General features: G+C 36.4%; 2 pseudogenes; both read left to right on the top strand.

Annotated features, from left to right (window-relative positions):
* The first annotated feature begins 1,181 nt into the window (after positions 1-1,181).
* LOC126610852 (DEAD-box ATP-dependent RNA helicase 20-like) lies at positions 1,182-24,161 on the top strand (annotated as a pseudogene).
* Positions 10,043-14,672, top strand: LOC126611858 (DEAD-box ATP-dependent RNA helicase 20-like; annotated as a pseudogene).
* Positions 24,162-24,954: the final 793 nt, after the last annotated feature.

The following is a 24,954-nucleotide window of genomic DNA, read 5'->3' as shown; positions in this document are numbered from 1 at the left end:
CCAAGATTGATGTGCCTATCTCAAACACGAGCAGGAAAACCAGAACTTCTTTCACTAACACTTTACAAAGTAGCCCTTTCAATAATGTACCAAATTACTGGTGCGCTAATTTTTAAAATATATGCGCATGCATATATAATTATATATATATATATATATATATATATATATATATATATATATATCATGTATGTAATAAAATTGGAGTATATTGTTACATTTTTTTTTTAGGAAAACTAATGAAAATGACCTGAAAACTTCGAGTTTTAACGATAAAGACAAAATAAAGGGTAAAGTGAATAGTACAAGGTTTGACTTTTTAGTGTAAAAATGTGGTTTTTCGTTAGAGTGAACAGTACCACGGGTTTTTCGTTAAAACTCCCTTTTTTTTAGTATATCGATATTTTTACACTAAGGAGAGGGAGAGTTGGGTTAAACCACACAATAGTTAACCTAATTTGGTATCGAATTCGTCATACAAGAGATTCGAACCTAAGACATCTCACTTTGGTTTTTTTGTTTTATAAAGACTGGCTTTTTTGCACCCACAATTCAACGTTTTTTTTTAAATTTTATTATTATTGATTTTTTTTTTTTAATTTTGGAATATATTAAAATAATGGGACATAAATTAACAATATCTTCTTTTGCAAAATTTTAGAAGTTTGGTATATATTAGATTTAATTAGTACATTAATTAGTAAATTAATTAAAAGTGTAGAACAGCAGTTTGATCAAATCTCTAAAAGCCTTACATGTATCAAAATGCTCCTTAAAAATTCAACCGTGATCATGATCAAATCTCTAAAAGCCTTACATGCATCAAAATCCCTAAACCCTATTGCTCCTTAAAAAGACATCGGCTTTTTTGCACCCACAATTCAACGTTTTTTTTTTAAAATATTATTATTATAGAAATTTTATTGTTTTTTTTCTTTTAAAATATATTAAATTAATGGAACATAAATTAACAATATCTTCTTTTGCAAGATTTTAGGAGTTTGGTATATATTCGATTTAATTAGTACATTAATTAGTAAATTAATTAAAAGTGTAGAACAGCAGTTTGATCAAATCTCTAAAAGCCTTACATGTATCAAAATGCTCCTTGAAAATTCGACCGTGATCGTGATTGGTACCAAAATTCAAAACTCAGTAACCCTAGATTAATTGTCTAGAATATGGCGAAGCGGTCCAATGTCCCCAATTCAGTAACCCTAGCACAGCATTAACTAATGCCGCTCAAGGCTCCTCAAATACGGCCAGTGAGGGCAAGGAGTACAGGAGCCAGCAGAGGAAAATTACTGCTCAAGGCGGCACGCCTGAAACGCAGGACCACCATAAGAGGGAAATTACTATTGATGGCACATCTTATACGCCCGACGAAGTCGAGGAGTATAGGCTACGGAGGGAAATCCGTGTTGTAGGCTGGGATGATGTTCCGGACCCCATCATGACTTTCGATAACGCTCGGTTTCCAGGTACCTATTATTATTTTTTTTGGTATTAAACAAAGTAACTTGTTATACAATATAATAAACATACATTTCCATTTGAATGTATATACATATATATATATATATATATATATATATATATATATTGAATGTTTCAATTCTTGATCATCACAGAACATGTTATACAAGAATTTTCAAAAGCTGGATTTGTTCGACCTACACCAATTCAAGCTCAAGTATGGCCAATGGATTTGGAGGACCGTGACCTCATTGGTATTGCTCAACTAGGATCCGGGAAGATGCTAGGGTATCTGATCCCTGCAATTCTCCATGTAAACTCCCAGCCAAAACGATGTGAGTATTATATATGTTAGTTATCCTTAAGATAATCAAATCCTAGCTCTTTGAATCATATATTTGGTTATATATGCATCAGGAATAAAGTTTTCCATTTTATAATTTTTCTTCAGCTCGTGGTGGAGATGGCCCAATAGTATTGATTTTAGCTCCAACAACTCAACGCGCTGAACAAATCCAACAGGAGGGTGCAAAATTTGCTGCAGCTTACAACATTAAAGTCTTATCCGGTTTGTACCTGCTTAAGCATGAAAATTCTGGTCAGACTTGTGGTAGGTGGTGGTGGCGGTGAACTACATTTTACTATCTATCGCTATTGTTTTGCTACATTTTTTTTTCTGTTACAGGCATTGGTTATGGTAACATGCAATTTTGTGTAGGTGATGATTTTAGGGGATTTCTTGTTTGAGTACAGAGTTATTCTACTTATTGATTGCAATTAATATTTTGGCTCAGGAGGTGGGATTTTAATCGACACACTTAGTAGCTTGCTTGTTTTGTTAAAGAGCAAAAGTACGAACTTGAAAGGCGTTACATACCTTGTGTTGGATGGTGCTGATTGGATGCTATCAAACACGCATGAGCCTCAAATTCGAAATATATTATCTCAGGTTTGACATATTACCCTTACTTGGTTCTTCATCAGGTTTGACATGTTACCCTTAATGGAAAAGATAATTGGATTCCATTAAAGGGTTAGATGAACTCTTTAGCATTTTTAGATTCCCTTACACACACACACGTGTGTGTGTGTGTACATATGTGTCCATGTGTGTTTATATATCAAAGTTTATGTTCAGTTGAATTGTCATTGCTATCTATGGGTTTGTTGAATGCAGATCCGCTTAGACTGTCAAAAATCATTCTGGGGTGCTAGCTGGCCAGAAGAGGTTGATAAACGGGCAAAACTATTCCTTCACAAGCATGCAAAGTAATATATCTTACTATTTTCTTTTCCATCACATGTTCGTTTTTAATTGTTGTTACTGGATGAAATTGGTAGTCACATAAAGTCCTTTTAAATCTATCTTGTGATTGCAATAGTACTCTTTGCGTATTTTTTCATGTGCAATACCCAATACATGTTTGATTTTAATCTTTGGATGTACAACAGGTTCAAATAGTTTCTCCAATTCTGAAAGTGACACCTCCGGTCAACCAAATTGTTTCCGTCCTTACTGAAGATCAGAAATATAACAAGTAGGAGACATTCTAATGGTTGATCTTGTGCAGTTTGTTTGAGGTTATATATAACTCTGATTTATTTCAAATTTTCAGGTTGGTCGAGCTGCTAGGTGGTATATTGGATGGCAGCAGAATAGTTATATTCATGGATACAAAGAAAGGATGTGAATCAGGTGATCAGATCGCCCTGCAGCTTTGCACGGACGGTCAGCACGCAGTCTTGGTTCATGAAAACGAAAGTCAAGAGGAAAGGGTCCGGATTGTCTCTGAGTTTCAAGCTGGCAAGATCCCCATAATGATTGCAACAGATGTTGCCGCTCGTGATCTAGGTATCAGTAGAATTTCTTTTAGTTTATGAAAGACTCGAAAGGAACTCTTTTTCGGTTGTGCCTCAAAAGTTGCATCTATTATTACTATTTTAATTTTATTTAGAAACACATTTACATTCTTCAATCTCGTCACAGGTGAAGGCTTTATTTGATTTAAGAGTCGACATCCACCTTTCCAAAATCATGTCCTGTTAGTAACCTAGGGTTTGTTTGTTTACTGTGGGGGTTGCAGGTGTGACAACCTGGCAAATTTTCGTTGAATGCATTTATCCTGTGAAATGGCCAGAAGCCTTGTTTCTAATCATCTGTTTCATGCTTAATTTGCAGATCTGAAGGATGTGAAATATGTTATCAATTACGACTTTCCGGGATCCCTTGATGATTATGTTTACCACATTGACTGCTTTAGAAGTGCTGCAGCAAAAGGAACAGCATACACATTCTTTACAACTGCTAATGCTGGATGCGCAAAGGGACTTACCATCTTACTCAAGAAAGCTGGACAGAATGTTAGTTCTGAATTGGAACAACTGGGGCGTGATGTAACATATCCAGGTCAGTAATTACAAACACTAGAGTAAATAATGTTGTACACACATTGTCATATACACACGTGATGGGTAAATTATTCAAATTCAGGTTCAGTTATGGTTAATGTGGTATCCGTCCTGAACCCTTACCCGAAATGAAACCGTTTTCATTTTTTAATAAAAGAATACAAACATTTATTATATGGAGAACTGTTTACCAATAATCATGTATTATTAAATTTGGAAGTCCATGCTGGTAATTATATGCATTATATCATTATTAGTATAAATTATATGCTTATCAATTATCAGTAATTATTTTCTTGGTAATAAATATTTAATAATTTTTGCTATATGCATTATATCAATTGTATTAGTAGTAGTAGTCTATTTAATCTCATTTTTATTTAAAATCCTCTATCTAATTAGTATATAATAAATATAAAAATACCATAATGGATAAAACTGTTACCCAATGAAAAATCCGTCATCTATGGATTGGGTTACGCAAAAATCCATTCAGAGATTCTATGATTTTGAGTTCAGAGAAAATAAATATAAGGATAACACATCAAAATCCAATCCGCACGTCCTGTCCTACGCGCACCCTGTAGACTAGATGCTTTCATGTGATTTCCTAGGGTATTAAATAAATTTTGTTGCTTTGATCTGACACTTCTCTTGCCACCATTCTTCATTTAAGCCTAAAACTTGTTTAGCTGCCCTACTCCAAATAGTGATGGTTGGAAGTACTTTAGAAATTCATTTCTCTTTTGGATTTATGATATGGGTATGAATTGATGTCTTCCAGGAACCTACATACCTCGGACGTGGCGCTCGGAGGCTAACAACAAAATGGTATATGTGAATTTGTGTGCGCGCTCTACTTGGCTGCATCTTATTACTTTACTGTGCAATTGCATTTAAGAAGATTAAATAATGGCAAGCACCATCTGTGTGAATACAAAGTGTACTACACATTTGCATTTGCATGTAGGACCATAAAATAAGGTCTATATGTTGCTAACTTTGTTCCGCTTGCCTTTATTTAAACAGATTGGATATGGTCATTTCTCTCCTATGTATCTACCTTACCCCAATACTGAAAAACATGCACGTTACGCCCTGGAGGAAATCAGGAAAATAAAGGTTCTAATCTGAATTTGTAATAGCTGCTGCTCTATTTCTTACGTTAGCATGTTCTGTTTTACGAGTAATCTTTAATAGCACACTTGTTTTAATATAATATTCTGCATGGCTTTCTTTTTTAGGGGCTCCAAGCGCATTTTGTGAGATTGGTGGAGGCATACGAATTCTCTACCTTGTGTTTTTTTGTTAGTATGACTTATCTTACTTTTGAGGCCGCTGACCCCGCAACTTACGAAAAGAAGCTTTACCGAGCAATAGTTGTTAAGGCGAGTGGCAAAAAGGATTTGATGTTGTTTGGTATGGTCAATTATGATGGGCGTTTGACAAAAATGCATGACATCAGAGAGGGAGTCGAATATCCAAGTAAGTATCAGCTGTCTGAAGCGCTTAAAATTCAGAGAACTTTCAAATTAGTGACATCTGGGGTTCTTAATTAATTATCATGCATTTCATTTGTCAATCTATGGTATCTGGCAAGAAGACGATGAGGACGATGAAGACAATGAAGACGACAATGAAGATGACGATGAAGACGACAATGAAGATGACGATGAAGACGGCAATGAATGATGGGGCACTAGTCTCATTGACAATAAGAGGTAAATTTGATGTTTTATTATGTTTGCGATTTTATTTTTGAAAGTTTATAATAAAGAAGGAGAAAACTTATCTGCAATGATGTATATATATCATAAATTTAATGATTTGCAGGCAACTGCTATTGCAATGGTTAAGAGAATGGAAGGAGCCGGCCGGGGCGGGGCTACTGCAGGCTAGGGCAACCCTAACATGAATGTGGAGATTGATTAGGCTTGTTTTGGAGACCGTAAATTATGTAATATGTGGTTGTGTTTGGATATGAGAGTAGGAGAACCCAATGACTATGTATTAGACTTCAGTAGACCTAAACTAACTAATTTCGACGTTGTTTGAACAACAGTTTTGATACTACTGGGTGTCAATGGTTGCTTTGTTTGCTATGTCACGTTTACACAAAGGTAATCTGAATCAAAACGTGGAATTGAATTTGGATTCGGAATAGTTAATGTCTATCAAATGTTGAGAATAAAAAAGTTGGCATGACTAACCCAAATTTTAGAATTCGTCTCCAAAATTTGAAGGAATTGGATTTCCTATGTTTAGGCAGTATTTGAATTCCTGGTTTTTTGGAGAATCAAAATGGATTTTTTTTTTCCCTAAAATCATTTAGAAATTGAACTCCTGCATTTATGCATTTAATATCCCATTATGAAATTTAAAGAAATTCAAATAATATTTTTATAATATAACAATTACTTAAAAATCAATAATATAATAATATTATTCTATATATAGTTATACTAAAAAATAATTACCCACGTAATAATCAATTATATAATAATATACTCTTAAAAAATCAATAATATAGTAATACTGTTCTTCATATAGTTATACTAAAAAATAATGTACCCGCGTAATAATTAATATATTTTAAGAAATTACTATAGATATATTTTAAAACATAAAACAAATAAATTAAAATATGGGTACAAATTAAATTAAAAAAAATATGGGTACATAATAGAATTAAAAATTATGAATAAAAATTAAAAACTAAAAAGAATTTTGATGCAAATTTAAAAAATGGGTACAAATCAAAAACTGAAATATATGAAAAATAATAAAAAGATATATTCGGTAAAAGTTGATATTTTTTTTTTTTAAATTGACATATAATGACATTTAAGTAATTTAATATGCAAATAATGACATTGATAAAAGTCAAAGGAAAACTAAAAAAGTAATAAGGTTTCAATTAATGAGAAAAAAAATTATATGTGATCGGAACATAATTTATCCTTTCTAAAATTTCAAGATTACTCTTTTGCATTAACTCAACGCACCCAACTGTTGCCCAGTTTAATATGAAGTTTAAAAACAATTAAAACAAAACTAAAAATAAATAAAATTTAAGTGTGTTTAATATTTAATGAATAGAGGCATTTACATTTTTTTCTTCATATTAATTAGTATATAGAACTTAAAAAATTAATACATAAAATAAAATTTATTTCAACTAAGGGCATTTAGTACTTATATTGATTATCATTCCGGGTTAATTAGTAAACAGTGTTTATGGAATCTATACCAATTCTCTTTCGATTCCTTAAGGTTTTACTAAACAACCTCAACATGAATCCAATTTTAACCCTCCATCATGATCTCCACCAGTTCACCACCCCATCTTGAACTTGAAGAAGCTCCAACGTGCCTATGCCTATCTCGGCCACCTCGATTACTCCATCCCATTATCCACATCCGCCGTCGAATCCAATAACATCTATTTGCATTATCCCCGCTAACAAAAATATCTTTTACTTGATAAATTGCAAAAAAATATGTTAATTTTTAAGTATAGAAATTACTTTTGGAACATGCTAGGGCTGATGAATGCGTTGCTGTTCGTTCAAGAAGGCGTAATCCTGCAGAATTTGCATTATGGAAGGTCTGAGAACTAAACCCACACTGCTTGACTAATTACCACATCTTTCATACAGTCTTTGTTAATATTTTTTCCTCCTTCAAATTTCTGATATATTTGGAAATTAATATTGGCAACGCCACAAACTAAGAACAAGTAAAGCCAAAACATTTGCATCTATTAATTAAAGATAGAGGCAAAAAATGAAGATTTCCACACCTAAAAGTAAGGAGGGATGTTGTAATTGCGCCTAAAAGAGGCGTTGCTATTAATGAATAAGAGCGAATGAGTACATATTTCGGCCTCTAATAGTTATTCTGCCACGTATGCATGGGTAAAAATTTAAACTTGTGATGATGTTCCAAACCCCAATCAGGACTTTCGATGACATTCGGTTTTTGGTTACCTATTTTTTATCTTTTCTTGATATATATTGATATATATATATATATACTGAAATTTTCGTTTCTCTTGATCATCACAGAAAATGTTATACAAGAATTTTCAAAAGCTGGATTTGTTAGGCCTACACCAATTCAAGCTCAAGTATGGTCAATGGATTTGGAGGACCGTGACCTCATTAATTAGTATTGCTCAACCAGGATCCGGGAAGAAGCTAGCGTATCTGATGCATGCAATTGTCCATGTAAACTCCCAGCCAAAACGATGTGATGAGTATTATATACGTTAGTATGTTTTCCTCCTCCAAATTTCTGATATATTTGGAAATTAATGTTGGCAGTCTGCAAAGCCTGGAGAGCGAAGTTGGCCGAGTCTTTGGGGATCGGGAAGACTTTGGCACATTGAGTGCAGTTCCATGAATACTGATATCTATACAAGGGTTAGATATCCATGGGGGTTGCACTGACTTGATTTTGCTGCACCAGAAATACTGGATTGCCCAAGGTCCTGCTCCCTGCCTGAACTCTTGCGGTTACTGGTTGCATAACTTATGTACGTTACAGTTTTATAACAGATTTTCTGGTAGATTGCTGAGAGGTACACTCCACTGGGTTTGATCACTACTTGTTAAACGAACACTATCGATCTCCTCTCAATCGTTTGATTGATGAACGAAAGGACTATCGATCTTCTTCATGATTAAACATTCCCGCAGCTGAAAATTGCATCATATGCTCTTTATACATTTATCAGGTACCAAGCTTAAATTCATGCAAAATTGTGAAATCGAGAGATATGTGAATTTACGATCATGCCATGTCAATAAAATAAATCACACCAACCACGTCACATGTTAAAGTGGTCCCAAGCCACATATTAGGCCTTGCCAAGTGAATCGTGGTGTGAATGCTTATGGAAGTGGATTGAGTCTACGCGGAGCTAAGGTTATGATTATGAAAGACTTTGTACTGCTTGAGAGCACAAAAAATCCAAGCCTATAATATACGGTTTCACGTGAAAAAGTGTGAGAGAGAACATACCAAGCTTTCCATTTTCATTACAAACCAAATAGGAAACTTACGAAACGAGCAAAACCCAAAGCTGAGCTATCTATAGAATCACGTTGAAACATAGAGCCGCACGCTTCATTAATGAGGAGAGAAGGAACCCTTTCCTTCCAAGTTTACACAAGAAAGCAAGAAGGAGGCATATTCTCTGCCCTCCCACTTCCCATGCCCTCCTGTTTGTGTGGTCACGGTTAAGCCACGTCAACATTTTATATTACTATTCATTTTTATCTTATTATTTTTATAAAAAAATAATATAAAATGTTGATGTGGCTTAACCGTGACCACACAAAACAGGAGGGCACGGGAAGGCAGAGAATCTGCCTCCAAGCAAGAAAGGAAAACAAGAGGGAGCATTGCCAAAAGGAAGTATGTGAAAACTGATGCTGGAAGAAGATGCAATGGGCAATGTGTTCAACCTGGGCTTCATGAGTCTAGTAACGTTCTTCAACGTTACACCAAAGAAGAAAACTATAGCTGCACCCATGGAAAGGAGAAAAGAAGACTTAGTAAAAATAGGAATAAATAAGGAAACCAAGGGATTCTATAACGGCATGCATACATATATATTTATCATGTATGTAATATAATTAGAGTACATTGTTACGTTTAAAATATCGATTGTTTTTTTTTAACATCGGCTTTTAACAAACGATATTATCTACACTAAGGGAGAGGGTGTGGGTTAGCCTCACAATGTGGTAGTAATAACGTGGTTCAAATTAGTCTTTTACGATAATCGAACCTAAGACCTCTCACTTATAAGTGAAGAGGAATAACACTAGACCGTAATAATAAATGGCTTTTATATATTATTATTATAGAAATTTTATTGTTTTTTTTTAAATATATTGAATTAATGAGACATAAATTAACTATATCTTCTTTTGCAAGACTTTAGGAGTTTGGTATATATTGGATTTAATTAGTAAATTAATTAGAATAACAATTTGTGTAACTTGAAATTAATTAAAAGTGTAGAAAAGCAGTTTGATCAAAACTCTAAAAGCCTTGCGTGTATCAAACTGCTCCTTAAAAATTCGACCATGATCGTGATTGGTACCAAAATTCAAGATTCCGTAACCCTAGATTAACTATCTCGAATATGGCGAAGCGCTTGACTGACCCCAATTCAGTAACCCTAGCACAACATTATGGTGCTGATGCTGCTCAAGGCTCCTCAAATACGGCCGGTGAGGGCAAGGAGTATAGGAGCAAGTGGAGGAAAATTACTGCTCAAGGCGGCACGTCTGAAACGCAGGACCACCACAAGAGGGAAATTACTACTGATGGCACCTCTTATACGCCCGACAACGTCGAGGAGTATAGGCTACAGAGGGGAATTCGAGTTGTAGGCTGGGATGATGTTCCACACCCCATTAGGACTTTCGATGACACTCAGTTTCCGGGTACCTATATATATTTTTTTCTTGTATTAAACAAATTAACTTGTTATACAATATAACAAACTTACATTTCCATTTTGAATGTATACATATATGTATTGAATTGTTCGATTTGACCATCACAGAAAATGTTATACAAGAATTTTCAAAAGCTGGATTTGTCGGACCTACACCAATTCAAGCTCAAGTATGGCCAATGGATTTGGAGGACTGTGACCTCATTGGTATTGCCCAACCAGGATCCGGGAAGATGCTAGCGTATCTGATCCCTGCAATTCTCCATGCAAACTCCCAGCCAAAACGATGTGAGTATTATATATGTTAGTTATTCTTGAGATAATCGAATCCTGGCTCTTTGAATCATATATTTGGTTATATATGCATCGGGAATAAAGTTATCCATTTTATAATTTTCTTCAGCTCGTGGTGGAGATGGCCCAATAGTATTGATTTTAGCTCCAAACACTCAACGCGCTGAACAAATCCATCAAGAGTGTGCTAAATTTGCTGCTGCTTACAACTTTAAAGTCTTATTCGGCTTGTCCCTGCTTAAGCCCGAAAATTGTGGTCAGACTTGTGGTAGGTGGTGGTGGTGGTCAACTACATTTTACCATCTATTGCTATTATTGTGCTACTGTGACGAAATTTCATGCGTCGGACCTTTACTACTTGTTTTTCTGTTATAGGCATTGTTTATGGTAACATGCAATTTTGTGTAGGTGTGGATTTTAAGGGGATTTCTTCTTTGAGTATACAGTTATTCTACTTATTGATTGCAATTCATATTTTGGCCCAGGAGGTGGGATTTTAATCTACACACTTGGTGGCTTGCTTCTTTCGTTAAAGAGAAAACGTACAAACTTGAAAAGCGTCACATACCTTGTGTTGGATGGTGCTGATTGGATGCTATCAGACACGCATGAGCCTCAAATAAGAAATCTATTATCTCAGGTTTGATATATTACCATTACTTGGTTCTTCATACCTGCATTGCTATTTTTTTAACGTCAATCTCTTGAAAAGCTGGAAAAGATTATTGGATTCCATTAAAGAGTCAGATGAACTGTTTAGCATTTTTAAATTCCCTTACACACATACACGCGTGTAACTGTGTGTACATACGTGTGTGCATGTGTGTTTATATACCAAAGTTTATGTTCAGTTGAAATTCTCATTGTTGTCTATGGGTTTGTTGAATACAGATTCGCTTAGACTGTCAAAAATCATTCTGGGGTAGTAGCTGGCCAGAAGATGTTGATAAACGGGCAAAACTATTCCTTCACAACCCATGCAAAGTAATGTATCTTACTATTCTTTCTTTTTTTTTTTTTTTTTTTTTGCATCACATAGTCGTTTTTAATTGTTGTTACTGGATGAAATCGGTGGTCACATAATGTCCTTTTAATTCTATCTTGTGATTACAATAGTACTCTTTGGCGTATTTTTTCATGTGCAATACCCAATACGTGTTTGATATTAACCTTTGGATGTTCAACAGGTTCAAATAATTTCTCCAGATCTGAAAGTGACGCCTCCGGTGGACCAAATTGTTTACGTCCTTACTGAGGATCAGAAATATAACAAGTAGGGGACATTCTAATGGTTGACCCCGTGCAGTTTGTTTGAGGTTATATATATCTCTGATTATTTCAAATTTTCAGGTTGGTTGCGCTACTAGATGGTATATTGGATGGCAGCAGAGTAGTGATATTCATGGATACGAAGAAAGGATGTGAATCACAAGATCAGATCGCTCTGCAGCTTTGCACGGACGGTCTGCACGCAGTCTCGTTTCATGAAAACAAAAGTCAAGCGGAAAGGGTCGGTATTGCCTCTGAGTTTCAAGCTGGCAAGATCCCCATAATGATTGCAACAGATGTAGCCGCTCATGTTCTAGGTATCAATAGAATTTCTTTTAGTTTGTGAAAGACTCGAAGGGAACTCTTTTTTTTTTTTTTTTGTTGTTGTTCCTCAACAGTTGCATCTATTATTACTGTTATAATTTTATCCAGAAAGAAATTTACGTTCTTCAATCTCGTCACAGTTGAAGGCTTTGTTTGATTTACTAGTCGACATCCCCCTTTCCAAAATCATGTCCTGTTAGTAACCTAGGGTTTGTTTATTTACTATGGGGGTTGCAGGTGTGTCAACCTGGCAAATTTTTGTTGAATGGATTTATCCTGTGAAATGGGGGTTTCTAATAATCTGTTTTATGCTTAATTTGCAGATCTGAAGGATGTGAAATATGTTATCAATTACGACTTTCCAGGATCCCTTGATGATTAAGTTTACCGCATTGACCGTTTTGGAAGTGCTGCAGCAGAAGGAACAGCATACACATTCTTTACAACTGCTAATGCTGGATGCGCAAAGGAACTTACCATCTTAGTCAAGAAAGCTGGACAGAATGTTAGTTCTGAATTGGAACAACTGGGGCGTGATGTAACATATCCAGGTCAGTAACTACAACCAAAATGTTAGTTCTGAATTAGAGTCAATGATGTTGTGCACACATTGTCATATACACACGTGATGAGTAAATTATTCGGTTTTAGGTTCAGTTATGGTTACTGTGGTATCCGCCTAGAACCCACAACCAAAATGAAACCGTTTTCATTTTTTAATAGAAGAATATAAATATTTATTATATGGAGAACTTGTTATCAATAATTATGCATTATTAAATTTAATTATATGCATTAATAGTATAAATTATAAGCTTATCAATTATCAGTAGTATACATATTTTCTTGGTAATATAAATAATATTTGTTATGTGCATTACATCAATTGTATTATTAGTAGGAGTCTACTTAATCTCATTTTTATTTAAAATCCACTATCTAATTAGTATATAAATAAATATAAAAATATCATAATGGGGAAAACGGTTACCCAATGAAAAATCCTTTTTCTGATGGGTTGGGTTACGCAAATACCCGTTTAGGGATTCTACGGTTTTGGATGGGGATGGCATGTCAGAACCCGATCCACCCCATTGACATCCTGTCCTACCGACACCCTGTATACTAGATGCTTTCGTGTGATTTCTTGGGGGTATTAAATAAAGGAGTGTAATATCCACACACCCCTTTTTACTTCTCACACACCCCTTTTTACTTTCAGCCGTTGGATCGGGTGAATTGAAAAAGATCAAAGGGTAGAAATTAACAAGGGGTGTGTGAGAAGTAAAAAGTGGTGTGTGGATAGCACACCCCTAAATAAATTTTGGGAGCTTTGATCTTATACTTCTCTTGCCGCCATTCTTCATTTAAGCCTAAAACTTGTTTAGCTGCTCTACTCCAAATATTGACGTTGGTACTGTTTTTTTTTTCGGTGGTTTATGGTTCGGGTGTGATGCAAACATATGGTTAATCTTTGACTTCCGACTATTTATTTATTTGGGTATGATTGACGGCGAAACATATTATCAAGATATAGTACTTTTGGAATTCAATTCTTTTTTGGATTTATGATATGGCATGAACTGATGTCTTCCAGGAACCTACATACCTCCATTGCGGCGCTGGGTGCCTAACAACAAAAAGGTATATGTGAATATGTGTGCGCGCGCTACTTGGCTGCAGCTTATTACTTAACTGTGCATTTGCATACAAGACCATAAAACAAGGTCTATATGTTGCTAACTTTGTTCCGCTTGCCTTTATTTAAACAGACTGGACCTGGTCATTTCTCTCCAATGTATCTGCCTTCTCCCAGGCCTGAAATACATGCCCGTTACGCCCTGGAGGAAATCAGAAAAGTAAAGGTTCGGATCTGAATTTGTAATGGCTGCTGCACTATTTCTTACGTTAGCATGTTCTGTTTTAGGAGTAATCTTTAATAGCGCACTTGTTTTAATATAATACTCTGCATGGCTTTCTTTTTTAGGTGCTCCAAGCGCATTTTGTGAGAGTGGTGGAGGCATACCAATTCACTACCTTGTGTTTTTTTGCTAGAATGGCTTATCTAACTTTTGAGGCAGCTGACCCCACGACTTATGAAAAGAAGCTTTACCAAGCAATAGTTGTTGAGGCGAGTGACAAAAAGGAAACGATGTTGTTTGGTCTGGTCAATTCTAATGGCCATTTGTCAAAAATGCATGACACTAGAGAGGGATTCGAATATCCAAGTAAGTATTAGCTGTCTGAAGCACTTAAAATTCAGAGAACTTTCAAATTAGTGATGTTTGGGGTTCTTAACTATCGTGCATTTCATTTGTCAGTCTATAGTATCTAGCGAGAAGGCGATGAAGACGATGAGGACGACGAGGACGATGAGGACAATGAAGCCGATGAAGACGACAAAGAATGATGGGGCACTAGTCTCATTGACAATAAGAGGTAAATTTGATGTTTTATTATGTTTGCGATTTTATTTTTGAAACTATATAATAAAGGAGGAGAAAACTGTTAATCATGATAAACTGAGAAGATCTCACTAAGATTATATCTTGTAGAAGAAGATACAGAAAAGAGAGGGAAGAATTGTATTGAATCTTTGTATATTACTTAATGAGAAAGATATTACATGTAGGAGTATTTATAGTCCCTTTCACAATCTTAACAAACTATACAACAGAAAATGTAATCTTATTACACTTGTCGACATCTCAACCATTCATTCTATATATTCTAACATCCCCCCGCAATGTCATGTTTGGATAAACCTAACATGAGATTGAAACAATGTGTAAGAAACAAAGGAGCACTTAAGCCCTTTGTTAGTATATCAGCATATTGTTCCCTTGAATTCACAAACTGCACCAGGAGCTGCTTCTTAGCAATTCTCTCTCGAACAAAGTGAACATCCACTTATATGTGCTTTGTTCGCTGATGTTGCACTGGATTGAGAGATAAGGCAATGGCTGAAAGATTGTCACAAAACAATCTGGGAGGAACAGATATGGGAACCTGCAGAAATGCGAGTAGTTGTTGAATCCAATCCAATTCTGCAGCAGTTGTGGACAGTGCCCTGTACTCAACCTCTGTAGATGATTTGGAGACAGTTTGTTGTTTCTTTGAACTCCAGGAGATTGGATTTGACCCCAGCCCAATCGGCATCACTGTATGCAGTAAGGCTCAAATCACCCTTAGAGTAAGATATTCCAACCTTCATTGTCCCTTTTAAGTAACGTAAGATACGCTTAACTGCAGTAAAATGAGAAACCATAGGTGTTTGCATGAATTGACACACCTGATGCACGGAAAATGCAATATCAAGTCGTTGATATGATATTAACTAGCACTCAAATTAACCCTCTTTTTATCAATTGTAGTAAGTATGTAAGTAGGGATCGTTCTAGGCCGGGGATTAAGAGGGATTGCTAAATCACTTGAAAACTGACTCAAAAATGTAAAAACAAAGTTTAAAACACTAAACTAGACTCAAATAATGTAAAACTATAACTTAAAACACCAAAACAAACCAAAAGGCTCAAAATAACACAAAAACACTCAAAACTGCCTTAAAACCACTTTCTGGGCAGTTTTGAACTCTAAACAAGATTTTGACGAAAATAGGTTTTAACTTGACTCAAAACACTTAAAAACACAAACTAACACACTCTCTAACTAATTTGACACTTGAAAACAAAGGGGGATTTGGTTTTTACGAAATTGAAGACAAAACATAAACTTGTAAATCAAAACAGATTTTAAAACGAATTTGATTGAATTGAATGGATAGAAAGCTAGCTAAGGGGTTCATCTCCACACATGTTATACTTGCATTCAAAACGATTTCCAATTGCTTTTCAATAACCCATGAATTCTCAACGCCCCAAGTTAATTAGGTCCGCTTAAATTAACCTTCAGATTTTCCTAACGTTATTGAATTGGATGATTGCATACGACAACCCAAAGCATTCCCCACAAGTCCCCTACATGATTGCATAATAGAGATACAAGCAAGAATCATTAAGTTCTATGAAAACCATAAGCATTGACGAAGCACTTGTTACTATGATTGCATGAAACTTATGCCAAGAATTTACTTAACGCGATTGAGATCATCAACCTTTACTACTTGTGAATATAAGTCCATAACGATTAGGTGAAATTTCCTTATATCCTAGCATCAAATTCATGCATGCAAATTAAGTGTCGACCCTCAACCAACATACACAAATAAGTTTTAATTCTTGTAGATAAGTAAATTGAATTCACAACTTATGAAACGCAATTAGAAGTAATCAAATCATATAGCAAGCATAAACATGGTTTCGAATCCCCCCTAGCCAAGGGGGGGGTTTAGTCCTCATACTCGCAAAGCAAAGATACATAAATTTAGAAATTAAAATCCAAAGAAAGAAAACACCTAGAACGCTCCAACTTGGCAGCAAGCGCATCCAAGAATTCTCCTTCCTCCTTGCTACGGCAGAGAACTTTAGAACAGGTTTTGGGTGGTATTTATGGTGTAGAATGGATGGGGAATGGTATGGAAAGGTGTAGGGTTGATGGGTGGTGCGGCTAGGGATGATTTTGGGCAGAAAATATGGAATATGGTGGTGGAAAGGTGCGGCAAAGAGAGCCTCTTTGTTTCTGACGTGAATGATGTATATGGGAGGTGATATCTCGGCCAAAAGGGTTTAATGAGTATATATAGGCACTTAAAAACCCTAGCAAATCAGATTAGGGTTTCTAGAAGCCCAAATCCATCAGAAATTAGGTTAAAACAATCAGATTTTTAATGGGAATAAGGCCTAAGGTGCGGCTAGGGTTAGGGTTAGAGATGGGCCTTCTAGAATGCCTTGCAAGGCAAGGAAATTAGATATTCTAGAGGCCTAGGTGCGGCTAGGGTTAGGGGAAAAGGATAGGTCATCTGAAAAGCCCAAAGCCACGAATAGAAACTCTCGAAAATGGAAACCTCTAAGAATAGAAACTTCCAACTTTAGAAACTTTGGTTTCCAATTCTGAATTCTTTGTTCTTCACTTTCATTTCTTCATTTCTTAAGCTCTTTTGACCTTCAAACTCGTCCATTCCTTGTGCTCCAAGCATGTACTTTCCAATCTAAGCTCCATTTTGCTCTAAAATGATCCATTTCGCACTTCTTTGCATACTTTGTCTCTAAAACCTGAAATGGCACGAAAATGACTTTAAACACTGAAATAACTAAAGAAAAACAACATAAATGCACAAGAACAAGCCCACTAAGTCGCATAAATATGCTCCTATCAGTCGTGTAAAGGTGAGATACTGAAGAGCACCCACCACACTTCTGTACAGAGTTGGATTATTGTATAAATGTCCATCATCCTTAAGCAGCTTGTTATAGGGAAGACATGGAGTATCACAGGACTTTGAGTCAAACATCTCAGTTTTCTGCAGCAATTCCTATATGTACTTTGTTTGAGATAAAAACAATCCCTGAGAAGTCTTTGTAATCTGAATTCCCAGAAAGTAATGCAAATCACCAAGATCCTTGAGATCAAATTCAAAAGTGAGGGAGTCAATAACTTGTTGAATAACCTCAGTACTGCTACCTGTGATGATAATATCATCTACATACAGGAGCAATTGAAGGGAAAATTATGAGTTTTCACATATAGGGATTTCAAAATGACTATCATGCATATACAAATCAAATTTAATATACGAAAGCAGCGAAAGCATTTATAACAAAATTATCAAAGCTATAGTCATGCAAATCCCCTTCAAGGTTCATAGGTTTATATATAATGCATCAAAACAATTTTAGAGAAGAACAAAGTGAAGGTTTAGTTTAATACCTCTTGATCTAGACTTGAGACCAAGGATGGACCACCTCCAAGCCCTTTGTTCCTTGAACTCCTTAAGCCTAGCTTCCCTCCTTGCCTCCTCCACTTTGTTAGAATGAGTGCTCCTAGGTTCTCTTCAAGTTTCCAAAGTAGGAAACCTCTAAAGATCCTCACCCACTAGTGTAGTGAGAATGATGAAGGAATAACCAAAAGGGTGAAAGATGTGTTAGTAAAAACACCCCTAAGGTGGCCGGCCTTTGTAGTGTTAGAGAGCTATTTTTCTTTTGCCTCTTTGTTGTTTTTAACACTTCAAAAACCCTAATGAACAATATCTCTATAAAGTTCCTTATATAGACAAAAAGAAACCTAGTCAACCACTTGACTAAATATCTCTCCCTTTCCACTTAAAGTGGCCGGCCTCTTGTGTTGGATTTGGGCTTTGGGCTTTTATATATTTCAAGTCATCCAATGCTTGAATAAAAGCCCAATGGGTTTAGGCCCAATGGGCCCAATTAAACCCGAACGTTTCTTTAAGCCCAAAACGATCTTTATCGCTTTTATGATTTCTTTAGACTTTCTAAATTAATCACAACACTTAATTAATCCAATTAATTATTTCCATCATCCATTAGTTACTCACTACAATAGTGTATTGGTGAACAATCTTTTAGGTTCTAATTAGCAAGGCAGTGAGGTGATTGGCACCAATCCAATTGATTATATTTAATCCAATCACTTAGTGAATTAAAACATACTTTTAATTCACCTTCTTCTTTGACGACTACATTTAATCATGTAGAAGAACTCACAAGCCATGAGTGACATCTAACCATATATCATGGCTACCCAAGCTAATGTAGAAGTTTGTTCGGAGAACCTATTCAGTTGGAATTACAATGTAATTCGATCCTTCTCTAAAACAATACTCTCAATCACATTACTAGGGTATGGAAATATTATGTCAAACCCCTAATGTGATTATTCCTTCTTATATGATTCTTTTGAGTCGTATAGGAACGCTTTCCTTTATTACGCTCAATACTTCGGCCGAAGATTCCCGAATCATATCTTAGAGTATTCTTCCTCTCTTATCGAGGATTAGAGATTCTTTGTTGCGCATACACTTGCCTTCATGAATAAGTGGCTTAACCCCAATTATGCCGTGGACACCCGCGAATGGGGAGACTTTGACATAATCAAAGATTAAGTACTTAACCACAAGACAACGACGATGCCTCAGGTCAAAGGACTACTTACATTATTCCAACCATTAGAGTTACTTGCTTGACATGTGAGTAGACCTTCATGCAAGTACTCTCATTCGATTGTGTTCAGTGAACTCATTCCCTTAATGAGCACCTACATACTTGTCTTAGTGTCATAACACGAATGGGATGAGACTTTCCATTATTCCATTTGAAGCAAACACAGTATGTACCGGTCTAAGTATTGTCAGTATCCCTCCGACAATCCAATGACCAGGAACCTTTTTGGACATTTGGTTATGTGAAGAAGGTCTCTGTAGTCTAACATCATTAGATTACTTCTTCAATCGATCCATTGTCCATGGATACACTATTTGGGACATATATCGTTTATTGAGATAGTCTTAATTAGTATCTTTGCCATTTGATGTATAAGATTCATCTATACATCGATTTATTTGTCCTGAAAGGTTTCTTCCAAAGATTGACTTTCAGGACATATTTCCAACAGCAATATCACAATAAAAGAACCTGCTGTCTTGACAAATAGTGAGGAGTCTGAGTATGTGTCTTTGAACCCTATAGATGGCAAGAAAGCAGTAAATCGCTCATTCCAAGCTCGAGGAGCTTGTTTAAGACCATGCAATGATTTGTGTAGTTTACAAACCAATTCAGGATGATGTGGATCAAGAAAACCTAGAGGTTGGGCCATATACACTTCCTCTTGAAGAATGTCATGCAAAAAAGCATTTTTTACATCTAATTGCCTTAAAGGCCAATCAAACTGAGCAGCTAAGGATAAAATGAGCCTCACTGTTGTTGGTTTCACCACGGGACTGAAAGTTTCTCCATAATCCAAGCCAGGTTCTTGACTAAAACCTTGTGCCACAAGTCTAGCTTTATGTCTAGCTATAGAGCCATCTACATGTTTCTTTATCTTAAAAATCCATTTGCAACCAACCAAGTTCTTATGTGTTGGTAAAGGCACTAAACTCCATGTGCCTTGTTTAGACAAAGCACTTAATTCTTCCTTCATAGCACTCATCCAAACAGGAATCTTAAGGGCAGATTTATAAGTGGATGGTTCAATAAGATTCAAATCAATACCTCCAAAATCTTCCACAGTAGTGAGGATGACCTTCTTCTTAACAATGCCACTCTTACTCCTTGTTTGCATTGGATGTAGATTCAAGGATGGTACTGAAGAAATGACTTAAAGACTGTCAGGTCAAAAATCAAGGTCCACAGGGATGTGAGAAGATGAGTGTGCAACATTGGAGATATTTGGAGGATTGGACTCAGGGATTGGTGAAAGTATGGGAGACTTTGGATTTGTAGAGACAGGGATACTTGGTATTGAAGAAACAATTTCATTGTCAAAATTCACAACTGGCAAAGGTAAAGAAATGGAAGATTGTGTATGGGTCATAGCATTTGGTTTAGCTGCTGTCAATAAAGATCTATATGGAAATTCTTGCTCATTGAACATCACATGTCTGGATATATAAAACTTGTGATTTGTGACTGCATAGCATATATAACCCTTATACTTGGAGGCATAACCTAAGAAGACACATTTCATGGCTTTAGGTTGCAATTTGGAACTATTGTAGGGTTTAAGCAAAGGAAAACATGCACATCCAAAAATGTTTAAGTGAGATATCAAAGGAACTACACCAAACAGAATTTCTAAAGGAGATTGATTCTGTAACACAGGAGATGGCATCCTATTAATCAAATAGTTTGCAGTTTGAACAGCAAATGACCAGAATTGAGATGGTAATTGGGATGATTGTAGCAAGGTCACTGTAGTTTCAACAAGATGCCTATGTTTTCATTCTGCTAAGCCATTCTGTTCAGGGGTGTAGGAACATGAAATTTGATGTGTAATACCCTTTGTTTTGAGAAAAGATTGAAACCTATTGCTCATATATTCCCCACCCCCATCACTTTGCAATGTTTTAAGTGATGCAGAAAACTGAGTAAGTATGAAAGAGTGAAAGACACAGAAGATATCAAACAGATCTGATTTATTCATTAATGGAAAGATCCAACAATATCTTGTACAATCATCAATGAAAGTGACATAGTATTTAAAACCATCTAAGGAAACACAAGGTGTTGGTCCCCATATATCACTATGCAATACATCAAAAAGATTTGGAGCTTTATTGACACTTGACTGAAATGGCAGTTTACAAAACTTGCCTTCTAAGCAGCTTTGACACAGTACAGGGAAATTGTCATGAATACAGGGAATATTAGCTTTTCTGAGTATTAAGGAAACAATAAGGTTGGAGGGATGCCCTAGTCGGCTATGCCAAATAGTAGAGTTAACTAGCTAACCAAGCAAAGCTGAGGGTTGAAGTTGAAAGGAATTGACATTAGACAAGGATGAAATTGGGTAGAGACCATTACTGCACACTCCTTTGTATAGCATCCTCCATGTGGCCTTGTCCTGAATCCAGAAATTGAAAGCATCAAAGATCAGCCAACAATTGTTATCTAAGCAGATTCTATGAACAGATAATAGATTCTGAGATAACTTGGGAACATATAAAACTGAATTGAGTTTAAGTGGTTGCAATGGAGTTCTGATTACAGTGTTACCAATGTGAGAAATGTTCAGACCTTCACCATTTGCAGTGTGTACCATCTCAGTTGATGGATAAGGAGTGGCCAAAGAAAGATTACCAAACTCAGATGTCATATGATTAGTGGCACCCGAGTCAGTCAACCACACTTGAGGATTAGATGGATGAGATGACATGCCAGGAACACTTGGTGAGGACTAAGAAAGTACTGTATTCATTGCTTGTATAGGATTCTGAGAGGTTGATTGACCAACAGGCATTGGGAATTGCTGCTGAAACTGTGATTGAAACTGAGGGACTTTATCTCTTTGAAAGCAATACTGAGCAGTGTGATTGGATCTACCACAAATGAAACACTTGGGTTTATCTCGAGGTACATTGTTACAATATGGAGCAGTATGGCCATCTTGATTGCATAACTGACATGAAATATAAAAACCAGGATATCCACCATATGCAGGCATAGGAAACTGACCAAGAAAACCAGGAGTTGGAACTGGCAAAACATGAGTTTGAGTAGGAAAATTTGATTTAGAGTAGGCATACTTATTACCCTGATAAATCTTGCCCTTTCCTTTGTTTTTGTTATGATTATAAGGCTTGAAGACAAAACTGGATTGACCAGAATTATTGCCTTGATAATTCCCAGAATTAGTCTCTTGATAGCTGCCAGGAGTATTCCCTTAATAGATGTTACCATGATAATAAGTGCCCTGATTATTGTTGCCTTGATAGTTGGTGCCCTGAGAGGAACTTGCCTGAAAAGATGGACCTTTATTACTGGCATCAACCAACATAGCAGACAAGAATGGTGGAGTAGAATTAGTCTCAAGAATAGCCTCTTCAGCAGGCAATTGTGCCCTAAACTCTTTGAGTGAAATAACACTCTCGCGGCCTCGAATTACACATCTGAAAGTGTTATACTCATATGGTAAGCCATTGAGTGCTAAAATAACAATATCTTCATCCTCAAAATGCACTCCTGCAGCAGATAAGTAGTCTCTGGATTCTTTAATTTTCTGAAGATACTGAGAGACAGTGCTGGTACCTTTCTTGATATTCTGTAAATCAGACTTCAACTGAAACACACTAGTCTTGGATACAGTCGAGAAATGTTCCTTCAATCTTGTCCACAAATCTTTAGAACAAGAACTACCAATGGCACACGAAACAGCAATAGGAGACAAGGTAGCAGTAATCAATTGCATAATAGTCCTATCATGCATTTTCCACACTTTATACTCATCAGTTTCAAGATTACACGAAGAACTACCAGATTCTATATCAGTGTTTGCAGAAACAGACGGTGAAAACCGAACAGGACAGGGATTTGAACCATTAACAAAACCCATAATTCCATATCCTTCTAACAGTAATTCCATTTGAAAATGCCAATTCAAGTAATTTGCTTCATCCAATTTCACATTCACAGATGAAGAAACAGAAGAGATTAAAGCAGTAATCGGCGACTGTAAAATCTGAAGTTGCGATGCAGTTACCATTTTGCAGAAAAAAGAGAATTCGTGGTTGGAGCAATCAAACAAACACCTGGTGTGCAGCAACGAAACGGATGAAGAAAATGAAGAGTGATCAGTCGGAGAACCACAGAAACCCTGATTCTTGAAGATCGCAGAAGAAATAACAACCCAAAGGAGAGAAGAAGATCGATCAAAGAGCAGACGAAGTTAATGAGCGGAAGCTTGTTGCGGATCGATTGTTGCGCTAGCAAAGACGGCGAAGGATACCATGTTAATCATGATAAACTGAGAAGATCTCACTAAGATTATATCTTGGAGAAGAAGATACAGAAAAGAGAGGGAAGAATTGTATTGAATCTTTGTATATTACTTAATGAGAAAGATATTACATGTAGGAGTATTTATAGTCCCTTTCACAATCTTAACAAACTATACAACAGAAAATGTAATCTTATTACACTTGTCGACATCTCAACCATTCATTCTATATATTCTAACAAAAACTTATCTGCACTGATGTACATATATCATAAATTGAATGGTTTGCAGGCAACTGTTATTGCAATGGTTAAGAGAATGGAAGGAGCCGGCCGGGGCATGGCTACTGCAGGCTAGGGCAACCCTAACATGAATGTGGAGATTGAGTTAGGTTTGTTTGGGAGACCGTATATTATGTAATATGTGGTTGTGTTTGGATATGAGAGTTGGAAAACCCAATGCCTATGTATTAAGACTTCAGTAGATCTAAACTAACTAATTTCGACGTTGTTTGGACAGCAGAGCTTTGATACTCCAATATTTAACGAACGTTGGGAATCAAAAAGTTGGCGGGACTCTGAATTTTGGTATTCAACTCCAAAAAGTTGGCGAGACCTTCGTATGTAGCGGTACCTGACCTTAATGAAGTTGCACTGCCGGAAGTTGCAATGAATGCTCACACGGAGGGTGAGTCGAGGGCAATTTTACCATTTGTAAGGCCGTTCACAGACGGTTTCCCAAGGGGTATCGAGTTTGAAAGCAACCAAGTGAGGGACATGGAGGTCGTCAGTACATCTCAGGCTTTACTGTTGTTTGGTTCTGAGCTTATGACACAGTGTAATAACCTTGGGGATTGCCAGGAAAGGAACACGCAAATTGCAATGACTGGGCTTGGTGGCAGTTCACACGATCAGGGTGATCTCATCTCGGGAGGAGGGGATACACGGTGTGCAACAGGTTGAGCCGACATTGTCATTGGGATCTGATCCATTTAGTCTCGATCCATTCATCTTTGGTACGGGGGATATGCCTGGAAAAAACTTTAAAAGGAGGCCGAGACGTTTTTCAGGAAGTAGGAGGGTAAGTCGTACCTAGTTTGTTCCACCTGAGCTGGGTAAAGGATTGGAGAGAGAGATGGATTATGTTGGCGATTCCCAGGTGACAAGAAGACGTGCAGCAGTGAGTTCTATAAGGTACCGTTTGCTACATGGAATGGGACGGAACGCAGTGGGACGAGGCTTTCCATCCTACGTTTGGTGCGCCCAAAAATCGTGAAACGCGCTGTCCCATGGAACAGATTTTGGTCACTTTTTCGTTCCACCTTTTCCCCTTGAACGACTCGTTCCTCTCCCGTGAAA

Source organism: Malus sylvestris, chromosome 17 (assembly GCF_916048215.2).
Source record: "Malus sylvestris chromosome 17, drMalSylv7.2, whole genome shotgun sequence".
Lineage (NCBI taxonomy): Eukaryota > Viridiplantae > Streptophyta > Magnoliopsida > Rosales > Rosaceae > Malus > Malus sylvestris.
This window is presented reverse-complemented; position numbering and strand designations above follow the sequence as displayed.